This window comes from Mustela lutreola, chromosome 18, assembly GCF_030435805.1.
Source record: "Mustela lutreola isolate mMusLut2 chromosome 18, mMusLut2.pri, whole genome shotgun sequence".
Classification (NCBI taxonomy): Eukaryota; Metazoa; Chordata; class Mammalia; order Carnivora; family Mustelidae; genus Mustela; species Mustela lutreola.
In genome coordinates this window covers 33891930-33904129 of record NC_081307.1, presented here as the reverse complement: position 1 = coordinate 33904129, position 12200 = coordinate 33891930, and the positions used below count along the sequence as shown (strand labels likewise).

Below are 12200 nucleotides of genomic sequence, written 5' to 3'. Positions count from 1 at the left end.
TACAGGAGAAGTGAAAGTGATATTCAGAGAAACTGAGGGGGTCTGCAGTGCTGAAGTGTAGGTGCCCTAGAGAGAGTGGTGCGGGCTTAGAGTAGACCAGGACAGCTAGAGAGTTAAACGGTAAAGCGCCTGTGCCATAGGCTACAGAGCTGTGACTTCCATATTGCAGATAACAAAAAGCTACTCAACAATTTTAAGGATCAAGACCTTATCACATCACTTGAATGACCATGTTTGCCTTTCATTCATCTCAGGCATCTACTTCCATAAATGGTGCTAGATTTTGTCAATAATTAGAACCTCTCTAAAATCTAAATCTCATGGGTCCTGTTCTCCTTACCGCCCTTCCTAGAGGGACCACTCACTCTTACCGCAGAGATCTGTGAGTGCCACCAGCATCACCAGTCTGCTGGAGCTGTGGTCATTGAATCATCCCTCCCCTGCTTCCTGTCCTCGCTCCTTACCCCGCATGAATGTCATGGTCAGTCACCGTTAGAAGTCCTTTACACACAATCTCAATTTTTCTTGTCACCTTTCTTGCGTGTACTGGCTCAGAAAACCAACAGTCTTGATTTATTTCAACTTTCCACCGAATTCCATGCCTGTATTCTAATGGGGGTAAAAGAAAACACACAACCCTGCTGATTGGTCTCATTTTGAGTTCATGGACAAGAACCTCAGGGGGGCTGCTGGCATCCTACAGTAAGTTCAGAATCTGTTTCCTCAGGCCATTTCTTATCTTCTGTTTTTTTTGTTTGTTTGTTTGTTTGTTTGTTTTTAAGATTTGATTTTTAAGTCATCTCTACACACCCAACATGGGGCTCAAACTCACAACCTGAGGTCAAGAGCTACACGCTCCACCCACTGAGCCAAACAGGTGCCCCCATATCTTCTATTTCTCTCAACATCTCCTTCCTCATCCTCACCCTGAGCTCTTACTTTCTGAAGCAGAGAAGTCCTTCTACAGGCTCTCACCGCTCCCTTTCTGTCTCCTTGCGTGCACTTAAGACCCACTGTTTTTTCCTGTTACCACAGAAGGAATTTTTGTGATACTACGTACAACCACTATTTTCACTCCCCCTGTCAATATCACACCATTTTGTTCCTTGAAAGAGCTGAAGCGTTAGGTCCCATCTCCTTCTCCCAGCCTCGGTGAGCCGGGCTGTCCAAGTGTCACCCTCACCTTCCCCTCAGAGCTGCTCTGATGACTCTTTAGTGACTTCTGTGCTGGTATCATCCTTGTTGGTACAAAAGTGTCATCACCTTGTCTGATTTACAAGCCGGGGCATGTGATTACTTCCTTTTCCTTAAAACACTGTTTTTTGGTTGTTGTTTTTTGTTTTTGGGGTTTTTGTGTTTGTTTGTTGTTTGTTGTTTTTTTCTCACATGGGCTACAAAATCCCCATGTACTGTGTTTCCCTCCTGCTTTACTGGCTACTCCTTATCAGGCTCCTTCACAGATACACTAGAAAATGAGATTTTCTTCTTTACATGAAAGAAATTACCACATGTTTGTGTGTCATCAGTATAAGCCATTTAGAAATAAAAAATAATGATGTAGGAAAACAAGGAAAAAATTGGTTTAGCAATGTCCTTGAGCACTCATGAGGAGATGTGATCCTGGGTAAAGTGTAAGAATTGGTTTTGGATAGGAGCACAGAAAGTTCATCTACGTTAACAGTTTGGGAGAACAGAGTACAAAGGAACAGATGTGGGTAGGTAATAGATGCGGTGGTGAGAGTCTGTTAAATATTACCTTGAAATTGCTCCATTTTTCTTGGTGAAGTATGAGTCACGTCATTAAAGGTGTGGGTGGAGGATGAAGGACAGAGAGAGGAGTATGAGCACAGAAGTGAAGTAATAAATCAGTGTTTCAGTCAACCCCGGAGAGACGTACAGAAGCCCTAAAACTCACTGTGATCTGCCCATCGAGGAAGTTACCGGTACCTGATGTAATGGCATTACCAACCCCAAGTATAAGGGATAAAGTTTTCTTAATACTGTGCATGCTGCTGATGACTCCCGGAAGAGGGTAGGAGTCACCAGGTAGAGGTTGGTGGTGACAGGATCTTAGAAAAAATGGCAGGATGACGGAAGGGTTAGAATTTATGGATTGATCAAGGAGTGACTACACGAGGTGCCTGGGTGGCTCAGAGGGTTAAGCCTCTGCCTTCGGTTCAGGTCATGATCTCAGGATCCAGGGATCAAGCGCCACATCGAGCCCCGCATCAGTCTCTCTGCTCAGCGGGGAGTCTGCTTCCCTGCCCACCCCGCTATCTGCTTGTGATCCCTCTCTCTCTCTCTCTCTCTGTCAAATAAATAAATAAATCTTAAAAAAAAAAAAGGAGTGACTACATTTCATGCTAGTCAACACCTGATGGGAGTTGAGCCCTAACCAGCCCCTGTTGATGGCTCCAGAAAGGATATATTTTTTTCTGTAAATGTATGCCAGCCTGTTGTAAGGACCCTTTATCAACTTATCATACAGGAATTACAATGTGTTGGTTAAAGAGGGTGGGAACTAGGGAGAGGCCAGAGATAGGACCTGGGGGCGTCCCAGGGTCAAAGGGACCTGGTGGCAAGCAGCCCTTACTCAGATATCACCAACTAGTGAGCCTTTCTTGCTCTAGTCATCTGTGGCGAGGAAGGACCAGTCTCTTACATCCGGATGGTATGCTCCAGAATTTACTTCTTTATGAAATTTTTCCAATTATTTTATAACTCTACCCAGTAGAACTTAAGCTCCTTGAGGGCAAGCATCTTTGCCGGTTTTTTTGAATGCCCAATACCAGTCTGGTGCCAGGCACTGTTTGACACTGTAAATACTGATTGAAAAAATGAATTACACTCTTAAGACTTCATTCCCGTGCGGTCTGTAGGAACTGCAGAATTGGTGTGAAAACCAAGAAGTGTTTTCAAAGTCATTCAAATGCTTACCTTTCTCCAACACTGTATTATTAATGAAGAACCTTGTTTTCAAGTGAATATAAACATTAGTCAAAGTGTTTTTATAGGGAAAATATTTTCTTTTTCTTTTTCTATTTTTTTTTCCTTACACAATTGAGAAATCCAGGAGATGAACCAATTTCAGTTCTGGCTAGGTCTTGGGTTTTAGTATATACCCCCAGAGCTCAGCTTCTCTTTCCCTGTCTGGTTCTACTTGCCTTCTTGGATTTATTCTCAGACGAATTTATTGTGTATATGTGGTGACGTGGGTGAGAGCTGATTGAAGCCTTTCCACCTTCAATCCTAAGGCTGAGCCACACCTTAGACTTTGGGTAAGGAGCTAAGACTAAGCAGGGATATTGCATTGTCCATCCCAGTGGCCAGAAAGGACAGTTCTGGGAGTATTTAGATGTGACTCTTTGTGTTCCCTCATGGACTCAGAATGATTAATTTATATCTAGTGCCCAGGCTCTTTCCTTCTATAGGGATGATTTCTATAGCTTGCTTGCCCGATCAATTCTTCCTTAGCCTTCAAAACCCTGTCCACATTTCATCTTCTCTCTGAAATTGTCTGCCTTATCCGGGTTGAGTCAGGAAACGATTGTCTATAATCTTCGTCTACGAGTATTAGGAAAAGGAGTGATTTAATGTAGGAATCTTTATAGCCTCTAATATGGGAATTAGAATTCATCTGGATATGGTAGGATATGGGAGACCACAGCCCCCAGAGACTGAGGCTGGACTATTAGAGAAATAGTAAACCAGCCTGGAGGAAACGACTAATTCTGGGGGGCCACAAAGTGGAAGTTTGTGACGGGGTCCAGAATCCTGTTAGTGCGGGCTACTGTGAAATGTCAAGGTTAATGGTTTCAGTTTTCCTCCCTCCTTCCAAATCTTCCACAGGTTCCTCGTAGGGGCAAATTCTGACATGGTTCAGACCAAATGGTTTCTGGGAAATGTAGTTTCCAGCCTTAGAAAGGACAGGTGGTGATGAGACCAACAAGACCTCCGTTGCCCAGAATTCCAGCCATAGTTCTCTGCTCATTCCCCACCAGCCTACCCAGGCAACCACAGCAGGGCCAACACTCCCTCGGCTGCCCCCATCTGTCCTTCTGCTGACTTCTATGTGCTCCATAAATATTTCTGCTGTCACTTCTCTTACGTGCAGTAATGCTTACTTGTTTATATAACCACTCTCCTCTTTCCTTGGTTGTGACCATGGGAAGAAGCTCTTTCTCATTTGTTTCCATATCCCCAGAACCTGACACAGAGTAGGCTTTTAATAAATGTCTGTGGAGCTTACAGACTATTGTGATAAAAATATTTCCAAAATTGTAAAGGAAGGACCAGGATGTAACTCAATAACAGTAAAATAAAGCCGCAAGGACACCATTGCTGAATGTTTCCAGAAGTTGTATTTGCCATAGTGTCAAGACTCCAATGGAGACCGGAGAGAATGTTGAGCCCAGAACGCTGTCCTATGGTTAGAATAACTTGTCGTTATTCATACGTGTCTCTCTATTTATTTATTAAATTTTCTGTCACCCAATTTGCAAAGTAATCTCAATTTCAGTTTCAAAATAATAACAAAAAAAGAACAAACAGCAGAGTCTTCTTATATATGAGAATGGTGTTTTCATAATTCCTAAATCATTAAGCTTTTTAATTCCTGAGAAAAATTTAAAATGGTTAATTTGCATTTGTTCGTCATTACGTATTTTATTAAACTGGTTGAGTCATTGATGGCCTCTTTTACATGCCTTGAAGAATTTCATTATTAGTCTGTTCTATCTTTAATTCTGATTTTCAGAAGCTATTTAAGATCCATCTGATAACGCATATTTTAATGACAAAAATTTTGTGCTACTTCCCTGTGAATAAGACTCTGTCTTGGAGTATATATTCTTGTGGATGCTGCATTGTTTTAGAATTCAGAGTCCTGAGTTTAATTCTGAATTCTTTCAGTAACTTGGCTAACTTTGTCCAAGTCACTCTTCTACCCTGTGTGTGAGAATAAAAATAGGCATCTCATCTCACACTATTGGAAAACCTACAGTAATGCTTTCAAAGCACTTCCTATTCCTAAAGCAAAATGCGCTATATAAACCCAGACATTTTAACAATGTTTATTCTTCCAATCCATGAGCATGGAATGGTCTTCCATCTTTTTGTGTCTTCTTCAATTTCTGTCATGAGTCTTCTGTAGTTCTCGAGTACAGATCCTTTACCTCTTTGGTTAGCTTTATTCCCAGGTATCTTATGGTTCTTGGTGCTATAGTAAATGGAATCGATTCTCTAATTTCCCTTTCTGTATTTTCATTGCTAGTGTATAAGAAAGCAACTGATTTCTGTGCCTTGATTTTGTATCCTGCCACATTACTGAATTGCTGTATGAGTTCTAGTAGTTTGGGGGTGGAGTCTTTTGGGTTTTCCATATAAAGTACCATGTCATCTGTGAAGAGAGAGAGTTTGACTTCTTCTTTGCCAATTTGAATATGTTTTATTTCTCTTTGTTGTCTGATTTCTGATGCTAGGACTTCTAGTACAATGTTGAACAGCAGTGACAAGAGTGGACATCCTTGTCATGCTCCTGATCTCAAAGGGAAGGCTGTCAGCTTTTCCCCATTGAGGATGATACTTGCTGTGGGTTTTTCATAGACAGATTTTATGAAGCTGAGGAACGGTTCCTCTATCCGTATACTTTGAAGCATTTTAATCAGGAACAGATGCCGTATCTGGTCAAATGCTTTTTCTGCATCAGTTGAGAGGACCATGTGGTTCTTCTCTCTTCTATCACGATGTGTTCTATCACACTGACTGATTTGTGAATGTTGAACCATCCTCGCATCCCCTGGATAAATCCCATGGGATGGGGGATAATTTTTTTAATGTACTGTTGGATCCTATTTGCTAGGATCTTGTTGAGAATCTTGGCATCCATATTTATCAGGGATATCAGTCTGAAATTCTCCTTTTTGGTGAGGTCTTTGCCTGGTTTGGGCATCAGAGTTATGCTGGCTTCATAAAAAGAGTCTGGAAATTTTCCTTCATTTCTATCTTCTGAAACCACTTCAGGAGAATAGGTATTATTTCTTCTTCGAATGTTTGTTAGAATTTTCCAGGGAATCCGTCAGATCCTGGGCTCTTGATTTTTGGGAGGTTTTTGATCACTGCTTCAATCTTGTTAATAGATATTGGTCTGTTCAGTTTGTCAATTTCTTCTGATTCAGTTTTGGAAGTTTATAGGTTTCCAAGAGTGCATTCGTTTCATCTAGGTTGCTTAACTTATTGGCATATAACTGTTTCTCTTTCCTTGGTGTTAGTTGTGATCTTTCCCTTTTCATTCATAATTTTATTAAGTTGGGTCCTTTCTCTTTTGTTTTGGATTAGTTTGGCCAATGGTTTATCAATCTTACTGATTCTTTCAAAAAATCGGCTTCTAGTTTTTTGATGTGTTCTACTGTATCCCTAGTTTCTATCTCATTGATCTCTATTCTAATGTTGATTATTTCCCTTCTTATGTGTGTGGTGGCTTAATTTGTTGTTGATTCTCCAGTTCTTTAAGGTGTAAAGAGAGCTGGTGTATTCTGGATTTTTCAGTTTTTTTGAGGAAGGCTTGGATGACTATGTATTTCCCCCATAGCACCATCTTTGCCATATCCCATAGGTTTTGGACCAATGTGTCTGCATTCTCATTGGCTTCCATGAATTGTTTAAGTTCTTCTTTGATTTCCTGGTTGATCCAAGCATTCTTAAGCAAGGTGGTCTTTAGCTTCTAGGTATTAGAATTCCTTCCACATTTTTTCTTGTGGTTGAGTTCCAGTTTCAAAGCATTGTGGTCTGAGAATATGCAGGGAATTATCTGTCTTTTGGTATCAGTTGAGCCCTAATTTGTGACCCAGTATGTGGTCTATTCTGGAGAAAGTTCCATGTGTGCTGGAGAAGAATGAGTATTCTGTTGTTTCAGGGTGGAATGTTCTGTATACATCTATGAGGTCCATCTGGTCCAATGTGTCATTCAGTGCTCTTGTTTCTTTATTGATTTTCTACTTGGATGTTCTGTCTGTAACTGAGAGTCGAGTGGTAAGATCCCTTGCTATTAATGTATTCATATCAGTATGACTCTTTATCTTGATTAACATAAGTTCTCTTATGTAGTTGGCTGCTCCCCTATTGGGGGCATAAATATTTACAATTGTTAGATCTTCTTGGTGGATAGGCCCTTTAAGAATGATGTAGTGTCTGTATCTCTGACTACAGTCTTTAGTTTAAGATCTAATTTATCTGATAGGAGAATCTCTACCCCAGATTTCTTTTGAGGCCCGCTGGCATGAAAGATGCTTCTCCATCCCTTCACTGTCAGTCTTGATGTATCCTTAGGTTCCAAATGGGTCTTTTGTAGATAGCATTTGGACAGGTCCTGTCGTTTTATCCATTCTGCATCCCTGTGCTGTTTTATGGGAGCATTTAGGCCGTTCATATTGAGAGTGATTATTGAAAGATACGTTTTTATTGACATTATGTTGCCTGTGATTTTCTTATTTCTATAGATTATCTCTGTAAATTTCTGTTCTGTGTCACTCTTGGGAGTTTCATTCTTTCTACAAGTGAATTGAAAGTAATAAAAAAAATTCAAGTACATGATGGAATTTCTTCTTCCTGAATAAGTAATTAAAATGACATTTTATATGAGACACTCCAGAGTCCACTGAAGAAGCTACTAAGTCATTTACGTTTTCTCCCACAGGTGCCTTCTCGAGCAGAACCTGAGGAAAAATGAAGTCACTTCCTCACTGAAACTCACTGAATTTTAGGTATCTCTTAGTTGTTAAGTTTTCATATGTCATGAATAAAATAATGGATCATTAGTAAAATGAAAAAAAAAAAAAAAACCCTAGAGAGATCAGTTTCCACCATTCTTTTGAGGAACATGGAATTAATTGCCCACACTTGTATATTTCACTATACACAGAAGCCCTTTCTCCATGTACAGAATAGACTGTGAAGATTTAGATCTTGTTGAGTGATAAAACTCTTGTTTTAAAGCTACTTTATGAGTGCATGCATTTTCACGAGTCCTGAAGATATGAAGATAGGACCAAGAGCAGAAATTTTTACGTCTTGTGAGCTTTGCTGGAAAAGAAAAGAGCGTTAATGTGTAATGTCATTGGCATATTTTAAGTGTGTACTACCCGTGTGGTAGGATGGACAGTACTGTTTTGAGTGAAGAGAGGTTGATGAACAAAGAGTATTACTAACGTAAAGTTGAAAGGAAAGTCTAATCATAGGCTTCTAGTGTTTATTCTGCTGTTCTTAGTATACTCCTTTTTTGAACTGATTTTGACATTTCAGTCAGTGGTTGCCTCCATATTTATACCATTTAGTGGCCCCTTCTACTGTTACTTTCTGTTGTATGAACTTAAGATTCTAAGGCTTATCATTGCCGCCATTCTCTTCCCTGTGTGCTAACCCTCACCTACCTGGTACAACCCCAGACCATGTAGGGTTCAACGTTAATTGGTTTATCCCCAACCCAACCTAGGCTGCTGTCCTTGGAGAACCCCATGTCAGAGGCTCCCACTAAGGGTCCTCCCACTGCTTTTGTTCAAGGGCCATACTTTTTTTTTTATGATTTATTCATTTATTTATCAGAGAGAGAGAGAGAGAGAGAGAGAGAGAGAGAGTGAGCACACAGGAAGAGGGAGAGGAGAGAGACTCCCTGCTGAGTAGGGAGCCTAATGTGGGCCGATCCATGCAGGGCTTGATCCCTGGACCCTGGGATCATGACCGGAGCCAAAGGCAGATGCTTAACTGATTGAGCCACCCAGGTGCCCCAAGGATTATTCTTCTTAACAGGGTTTAAAGTCTAGGGCATTCTCTTTCCATAATTTCACTTCTTGGCACTTTCCCAATGCACTATAAGGACGGGGTAAATTTTTTTAATGAGATTCTCAAAATATCCCAGTCTATTCCCCCTGCATATTTAGCCATTTTCCACCCAGTCCAGTGTTCTTGTAGGTGATGAAATTCCCTTCCACTCTACCTGCTTCCTGTCTTCAAACTTGTTGACCACAGCTCCTGTCAGTGCTCAGCAACTAAAGTGCCCTTTGGTCTGGAAGCCACTTTTTGTTATAAGATCATGTCCTTGGTTGGTGAATGGGGTAGATCTGGTTAACCTTGCACTTGTTGTTGCTTATCGACATATTTCTTTCAAAAAAAATTCTCTTCACAAAATAACTCTGATATTTCATTCCACTGTTTCCTCTTCCCTTTTGACAAGTACTGTGGCAAGTTTTGTGTTCCGACTGATGGAGCTCAACTCAAATTCATGTTGTTTAAGACTAACTGGTTCCTTCGTGCAGCTCTACCAATCTCTTTACTTCTTTTTGGCTTTTGAATTCTGAACATTAGCTCCCCTAAGCTACTTCATTCTCAAAAAGCTCTGGCTTTTCTTTCATTATACGACTTTCTCTTCTATTTTAATACAATGACCAAGACTATCTAATGCTACCTCCCTCTTGGATGCCTTAAAATGCCTTTCCCACATTTTTCTGTCTCAGAGGAACACCCATCCATTCTGACTTCCAGGATTCTTTTTGGTGTATTAATCGTGTAGCAAGCCTTCTGTTAGATGATCTCATGATACCCCCAATTTTGCTCTGAATTGTGAAGAGAGTGAATTGTCAAGGCCATCTTGACCTTCCTGTTGCCTTTACTGTGGTCTTACTTTTCCATCTGTCTTAATGACTTCAGATGCCTCCTGGGTTTAATGGCTTCTGTATTTTTCCATATTTCTCCTCTTCCTTCTGTGTCCTCCCCCTCTGCCTATAGGCTCATAGTTTCAAAGTGTAGAAATCCCGCTTGGCCTAGAGTTCCATCCCACCATGTGCCCCCCCCCCCCCTTAATCGAGCTCTTTACCTTACGTCGTCATTGCATCATATTATAATTATTTCTTTGCAGATTAGTCCAGCCTTTATATTGTTACCTCCTTATTTGGAGGGATTTTGCTCTGTCTCTATCACCTCCCATCTAGTGTCAGGATTAGAGTTAGGGAGGGGTGTCTGGCTGGCTCAGTTCATAGACTGTATGGCTCTTGATCTCAGGGTTGTGAGTTCAGGCCCCACACTGGGCATGGAGCTTACTTAAATAAAAGAGGGTGAAAGCTTGGAGTCAGGGAGAAGCTTATATGAATGAAAACATATCCAGCTCACAAGGAGCCCTATTTGCAGTGAATCTTTTTTTTTATCAAAATGGGAAATGGAAATGAGAAGGAGAGATTACTGAAGCATGCTGGACTTGGGTGCTTCCTTGAACGGATTTTCCGCTTTTGTTTGGTCCGTCGGCCACATTCTGATTACTTGAACTGTTCCCCAGTCATTTCCTAACAGGAAGAGTGAAGCTACTTTCCTGCGAATTTGCAATACCGAGATGATTTATTCAGGATAAAGGTTTTGTAAGTTAAGCTAGCCTTTATTAGAGATTCTGGATCTGCACGGTTTTGCATGGTCACCATTCTTGTGCACGCTGTGTGGTTCACTAGCTCCGTCACAGACTGGGAGCATGGAGAGAATTTTGAAAAAGGAAATCTTGTTCTTCAGCTTCTCCTGCTTCTTTCTGTGAGGCTCCTGCACCCTAACGAGTCCCCTGGGCCCCAGAGTCTTTTTGCTGCCCTGCTTCTTCTTCTTTTTTTAAAATATATTTTTAAAAAATTTATTAATTTGAGAGAGTGTGAGCAGGGTGAGGGGCCGAGGGAGAAGCAGACCCCCTGCTGAGCGGGGAGCCTGATGCGGGGCTCAATCCTGGGACTCCAAGATCATGACCTGAGCTGAAGGCAGACGCTTAACCCACTGAGCCACCCCCGTGCCCTGCTGCCCTTGATTCTTATAGCACATTACCTGGGTCTGAATGAGTGGACCTGAGTTTCTGCTTGTCCACTTTGTTTCACACCTCCGCATAGACAATTTTCTGAGCATCTGCCTGGCTTATCTTGATCAGGTTGTGTGCTAGTATTCTGAGAAAATTGCCCTTGTTGATACAGTGTTATATAAGGTTTTTCTTTTTTTTTTCTTATGTAAATGTTTACAGTTATCATAACATGCTTAGTGGGTAATTTCCAAGATATAACATTTTAATATGAATAGTTGATCATTTTTGGTATGAAGGCAGACTAAAAGTAACGTTTTAGATTTTTCAGGAAATATGTTTTTTTTTTCAGCAACTCTTACAGCTTTTCAATGGTTAAATCATAGTTTCTTAGCATAGATCTTTGGGTTACAAGAAGATTAAAAAATTGCCTACAGAGTCCAGGTGTTTGTGAAGTATTTGTAACAATAAAAATAGTTGCAACAGTTGGCATATGCATATATACAAATATATATATATATAAGTAATAATAGTTATTAACATATATATACATATATATTGAAATATATATGTATAATAATTATTATTATTATTTTCCTGGAAAGAAGGTCCAGAACATTACTCAAGTTCTCAATATGATCTGAGACCTTTCAACAGGTTAGAAGACTTTGACCTATTTTTAATAATTTCAAAACCAATTTTGAATGCAGCCAACATATATGTATGCATGCATTAAAGATTAGTAGCAAGTTCCAAAGGTTGCTCTTTTCTCATCTTAGACAGAGTCACTCGAACTTGATGTATCTTACATGTTTACTCTTCCTACAATGTATGTAGCCTGGTGTCTCTTAGTTTGTCACACCACCAAGCATTTATTTGCTACTCATAAATAGAGTTTATCCTTCGCTTACATGAGGATGTCAAAATCCTCATGAATTACTTTTCTTTTCAAAATGAACTGTTCCCTGGTCAGTTTCTTCTCTTGATAGGTCACAGTTACTTATCCTTTAAACCAGCATGTAATGTGGTGGAAAAAAGTCACAACATGCAGTTCACCGTATTTAGTTTGGTTTTATTTTTTTAAAACCTTTCTTTTAATGTGGAGTTTTCAACTTCAGTCTTCCAGAAATATACTTAAATATTTAAATATATTTATATGCTTAATATATAAATATATTTATATATTTGAGGGGCACCTGGGTGGCTCAGTGGGTTAAAGCCTCTGCCTTCGGCTCAGGTCATGATCCCAGGGTCCTGGGATCGATCCCCACAGCAGGGAGCCTGCTTTCTCATCTCTCCACCTGCCTCTCTGCCTTCTTGTGATCTCTGCCTGTCAAATAAAATCTTAAAAAAAAAAAAAATTAAAAAAATATATATATATTTGAGTTCT

General features: G+C 40.2%; 1 long non-coding RNA gene across 3 annotated transcripts in view; it reads left to right on the top strand.

Moving 5' to 3' along the window:
• LOC131820508 (uncharacterized) overlaps positions 1-12200 on the top strand; it is a 163639-nt gene that overhangs the window by 141660 nt on the left and 9779 nt on the right. For all 3 annotated transcript variants that reach the window (XR_009349668.1, XR_009349666.1, XR_009349667.1), the window contains one exon: positions 7694-7760. This is a non-coding gene — a long non-coding RNA (uncharacterized LOC131820508). The remainder of the gene's footprint in view (positions 1-7693; positions 7761-12200) is intronic.